Here is a 6,073-nt window from a genome sequence, read left to right as displayed (position 1 = left end):
GCTCCTGCCAACCTAGCAGTTCGAAAGCACATCAAAGTGCAAGTACTGTAGATAAATAGGTACCGCTCCGGCGGGAAGGTAAACGGCGTTCCTGTGCACTGCTCTGGTTCGCCAGAAGCGGCTTAGTCATGCTGGTCACATGACCCGGAAGCTGTACACTGGCTCCCTCAGCCAGTAAAGTGAGATATGCGCCGCAACTCCAGAGTTGTCCGCGACTGGACCTATTGGTCAGGAGACCCTTTACCTTTACCTATATACCTATGCATATTAATGTAATTTTAAGTCTCTCTCTCTCTCTCTCTCTCTCTCTCTCTCTCTCTCTCTCTCTCTCTCTCTCTCTCTCGTTGCAAGATTGCTTGTGTCTCTGCCTGTTTCAGCAGCCTTTGTGTACCAAAGAAGTTCCGATTGGGCGAACTAAGAAGCTTTTTTTTTTTTGGAGACAAGCTGTCTGGAAAGGTGCCCCCCCCCCCGCACCTCATGCAGTCAATGATATTCTTTTGTTCCACTCGAAGCCTTTTGTTTGGCCCTGAGAGCACAAGGAGGAAGAAGCCAAACCAGCCCCCCTGGTATGATGCAACTCCTCGGCATCCCTTGCGCCATCCAAGCAGCAGAGGTGCAGACTGCTTGGCTGGGGATGCAGCTGCAGCCGGCGGATCCTCTGCAGAATGCTGACCCCTAGTGTGGGCTGGCAGTCACTGCAGCAAGGAGGCACCCGTCACCTCCAAGCCGCAGTTGCATCAGCCCCCAGCCAAGAAGCGTGTACTCCCTATAAAGTCATGGGTGAAGCTCAACTGCAGCCAAAACATAAGGGTCATGAATGCAATTGCTCCACAACCCCAATTGTGTTGCAATCCATTGTATTCCAGATGGATCTGGGTAGCCAGACCTCCAAGTTCAACTGCAGACGTCTTTTTAAAAAATTGTGCATTCATCATGATTTTGGCTCCTCGACGTTATCAGGTGAAATCTGGTTTTCAATCATGTTTGTGCTCGACGCACTCAAGGCTTAGTCACTACTGAGGCAGTGAGGCAGCACCGGGTACCATGTCCAGATCCACAGTGATGCCTGACTCCTAGCCTGCCCCACCCTCCAATCACCCTGTCTCCATCTTCTGAGTGTCAGGAGTGTTTTTATATTAAGAATAAAGCCATAATGCCAGTTGAATGTCAGCTGCTGGGAATCACAAGTGGGGAGTGTGCTGTGGAACTCATGTCCTGCTTTTGGGCTTCCCAGAGGCACCTGAGAGGCCACTGTGAGAACAGGATGCTGGAGCAGATGGACCATTGGTCTGATCCTGCAGGGCTTTTCTTTTGCAGACAAGCAACCCTCTGGAGCATCTTGTTAGCAGCTGGTGAGCCCAATTGTAAATGTCACAGTTTCCTTATCTGATGAGATCTCTGGCAGCTCTGGATCAGTGTTTAGCAGCAGAAAGGTATTCATGTTTCCATGTTATCCATCTTCAGACTTATTTTTGTGGCTCTCAGCCTAATTTCAAAAGCAATCTGTTCCTCCACTGGGTGAGGAGAACTATGGGGGGGAGAGAGAGAGGGTCAGGAAAGAGAGGGGGCATGCCCTTGCATAGCAGTGGTTTTGGCCGCACTCACAGCCATCACGGAGCCCCCTTAAGGAATGTGACTTTCTCTCTCCAGAAAAAAAGGTAGCCCACCCTTGATCTAGAAAAACTATAGCAAGCTGAATGTTTTCCATGAGACGCTTTTCTAATTAGAGCTACAGCTCATGGTTGATTAACTGGGTTGATTAACTGACTTTGAAACCTTTTGCAGAACTTGCAACAAAAATGTTTTAATTATTGTTTAATACATCAGTTGTGGGCAGCAGGTACCCTTTGCTCCTATAATCTATTTTAGTTGAATGTTTAACTCCTTTGAAGCTAATTTTCAAAGACAAAGTTGAGCATCGTTAGGGGTTTAATCACTCCCCCTCCCCACCCTTAATGTGCTCAGGCAAGAAACCCCAGCTACAAACCTTTCTTAAATATGCTATTGGAAATGCTACAGAAAAATGGCCAATTTTATTAACCTTGCTGTGCATCTCTCCCCTTGACTGTCTGATCCTCGACAGCTTAACATACAGTGGAGATTTAATACTTCTTAAGAAGCTTTAGGCGGCTTAATTAATTTAGGTGGCCCTCTACGTCTGGTTACAAGGAAAAGACCTTGGGGTGCTTTCCCCTGGGAATCTTTGGGCAACAGCGACCTTCACCCTCCCCTTTCCTTTGAAGAAGTAAGATGTGAGCAGGGGGACTCCACTTTACCCCCTCTGGGAAGGAAGCCAGTATAGTGGTTAGCGGAGCCAGAGCCAGACATAGGCATTTGGAGGCGGGTGCCAAGGTCCCCATCCTTGCAGAGGCTCACACTGCCAACCCCCAGAGCCTCCCACTCTTGTGTCCACTTGCCCTTTCTGAGAATGCAAGGAGTGAGGAGAAGAGACTGCTTCGTTTGCCTTGCACGCTCTCTCTATAGGGAGTTCTATAGGGTCTAGAACAGGCATCCCCAAACTCCAGAGCTCCAGATATTTTGGCCTACAACTCCCATGATCCCTAGCTAATAGGACCAGTGGTCAGGGATGATGGGAATTGTAGTCCAAAACATCTGGAGGGCCAAAGTTTGGGGATGCCTGGTCTAGAAGAAGAGGGCAAATAAATGGGCAGTGGGAATGTCAATAAGGAGGAGGATCGTGGCCCACTGAGGGAAAGGGTGGCACTGAAGGCATCTTGCTCAAGGGTCCTCTGAAACCCGGAACCAGTGTTGGACTCATGCAGCCTTTCCTAACCTGGCCTTTGTGTGCCACCTCCTTGAGAGGTCTGGAGGGTGGCAATATGAGAATGGGCCTTCTCTGCAGTGGCTCCCCATCTATGGAGTGCTCTCCCCAGGGAAGTTCACCTGGTGCCTTCATTTTACACCTTTTTTATTGGGTTTTTTATTGGGTTATTGTTTTTGGTATATGTTGTGGTCTTGTTTGTGAACCGCCCTGAGACTTCCGGGTATAGGGCGGTGTATAAATTGAAATAATAATAATAATAATAATAATAATAATAATAATAATAATGGAAGTTGTGGTGCTAAATATCTGGGGAATCCAAAGCCAAAACAATGGGCCAATGCTGCCAAATCGTGCAGAGTTCAAATGTGATACAACACAGGCAGAACACGAAGGCACAGAAACAACCAAAGTCTTAATGTATTAACAGGAAATAAGGTGAACGCAAAGTACATGTGATACAGGGTGGGTCAGCAACGACGCAACAGACAGGTTGCCGGCGTTTAGGTGCCTTCGTGTTCTACCTGTGTTGTACCACAAATATCTGGGGAAAGCAGGATTCGAGCCTTTGGAAATGCTGGTTTCAATCCCCACAGGGTCAGCCTGCATGATATCCTAGCGTCCCTTCCAGGCCTGCGATCCTGTATCCAGCAAGCCTTGGGATCTAGTAGAAGAGGCTGAGGAACCTGCCAAAGCAATTCCTTTATTAAGGTGATGGCTTGCTTGTTCCATGCCCTCCTGAGCATCTCACAGACGGAGTGAAGGTTAAGGTTACCAGACGTTTCCCTGGACAGTCCGTGGATTTACAAATCAGTCCCCTGACAAAATCCATCTATTTAGTAGGAAGTTGAAAAGTGTCCCCGGATTCATTGAAAAAAACAACAACTGATAACCTTAAGCTAGGTGGCAATAGTGGCAAATAAGTGATGGTGCTCTCCAGAAAGGGGGCAGGTAGGGCATTCTTCCCCCCCCCCCAACACCCTCACCTGGTCATGAATCAACAAAACATCACAGGCCTCAGGGTTAAGAATCTTGATCTGAAATACTTTGTGTGTGATCAGATAAAAAGGAGAAAGGCAGGCCTCCCTCCTTCTTTCCCCCGCTTTTGGGAGATGCTCCAGTCCAGACGGGTCTCAGACATGTGCGTTGGTTTTGCATTACTAATGCTGCACAAATTTCCCAAGCAAATGAATGAAAACCTAGTCCAGACAGTGACTTGGAATAACAAGCCAAGGCCTCAGATCCTCCCCCAGCGCCAGGGATGACAGCAGGGGGCTGCTTCACACAGCAGACATTGCAGTCGGCAGTTTCTCTGTTTTTTTCTTTTTTGGCAAAATGGGCACCTGTGTTTTCTTCCCTGTCAGCAGATTCTCTCTATAGTGGTGCATTCGTGTCCACAAAAGCAAAGGAAATCTGATATGTGTAGTGAGGCAGAGGGACATCTCCCTCCATGCATGCTAGGGACAACCCGTTGAATGCTAAAGCAGCTCTCATTGGGGGGGGGGGGGGAACGACCTCTAGGAGCCCCTCCAGATAAGAACAGACCAGCCTGCTGGATCAGGTCAATGGCCCATCTAGTCTGCCATCCTGTGGCCACACAAATGCCTGCAGGAAACATGCAAGCAGGACCTGAGCTGCCAGCCTAACACCCCTCCCTTCTAAGTTTCTGTTGTGCCTATAAGGTTTCTTCTGCTGAAAAATGCAGGATCAGCAGCGGCGTGGCACCGGAAGTCGCTTCTACGCATGTCTGGACATGCGTAGAAGCAACTTCCAGTGCCGGCGCTGCCCGATTTCTGGTGCCCTGACATGGGCAGAGCGGCACCCGAAATGGAGCCTCCCTGGCAGGTAGGAAATCTGGGGGATTTCTGCAATTTTTTTCTATACGGGATAACAGCGGGAGACGGATTAAAACCCAGGGGTTTCCCGCGAAAAACGGGACGCTTGGCAGCTATGGTCGGGGGTAACCTCTGGACTTAATAGTTCTGCCTCCCTTGCCCGCTCCTTCTGCTCTACAGGCCTCCCCTCCTAGCTGCCCCCTTGGGATTCCTCAGTCCAGCCCTCCTCCTGGTTTCCCCCCGGGAATCGTCGCCATAGCTGATTGCAGTGGCGGTGCCAGCTTTGTCCCCCCTCCGTTAGCACCTCGTACAACATGGGGCTGGTCGCTCTGGTGACTGTGGTGGGCACCCATGTCAGGCCCACCCCGAAGTTCTTTGCATACACTGGGTCCTGGGGCTGGAAGGTCCAGAGGTCCCTACTCCCCCCCCCCCGCACTGCCTCGTCCTGAGCCCCTCGGGGTGCAGGTGGTCCAGTCTTGTTGTGAGGCACTGGCCCACTGGGCTTCGGCCAGTCGTTGTGCTGGGGGTGCTGTGCTAGGCTAGGAGAAATGCGGCGAGGCGGTACTCTCCTATATCACATCTCCTGTTACCAAACTTTTTTCTAAACTAAAAGGCCCCAAATGTTATAACCTTTTCTTATCCGGAAGCAGCTCCAGTCCTTTGGTCATTTTGGCTGCCCTTTTGTGAACATTTCCCAGTTCTACAATATCCTTTCCCAGTGCTATTTTTCTAGAAAAAAAGAGGTGCCGGGACTCACCATGAACACCTCCCTTGTTCTGCTATAATGGCAATGGCGCCCACCTGAGAGGTGCCGGAAATGAGTTCCTGTGAGTTCTGGCTGGAAAAAAGCCCCATCCCTTCCCTTTGTTCACTGATTTTGAGAAGAAACCGATGTGTAAATCAGGTGTGGGGAACCCGTGGCCTTCTGGAAGTTGCTGAACTACGATTTCCATCCTCCCTGGCCATTGGCTATGCTTGCTAGAGCTGATGAGGCTTAGAATTACAGAGTCGGAAGGGGCAACAAGGGTTGTCTATAACCTCCTGCAATACAGGAATCTGATTCCTACTAATCCTTAAAATTTATTCAAATGTCCACCCATACAACATCCTGGGGACAGCACAAAAGTTGTTTTATCCATCACAAACAATCTTTCCCAGGGAAGAATATATTTTGTATTTTTCTCCAAGGAGCTCCCCCCTCCTTTAATCCCCACAACAGCCTTGTGAGGTAGGTTAGGCTGAGAGGCAGCCACTGGCCTGAGGAAGTGGCCCAGTGTGCAACATGTTCGAGTGGGGATTTTTGAACCCTGCTTTCTCCCAGGGCCTCATTCCGACGACACTATAACCACCACGCACCACTCTCGTTCAAGCCGTATTCTTCAGGATAACCGTGCCTGCTGCCAAGACGCTTTGCACAGTTTCATTTGCAAAATGGAATAAGCGGCCACCGACTTGC

Source organism: Zootoca vivipara, chromosome 6, assembly GCF_963506605.1.
Source record: "Zootoca vivipara chromosome 6, rZooViv1.1, whole genome shotgun sequence".
Lineage (NCBI taxonomy): Eukaryota > Metazoa > Chordata > Lepidosauria > Squamata > Lacertidae > Zootoca > Zootoca vivipara.
This window is presented reverse-complemented; position numbering follows the sequence as displayed.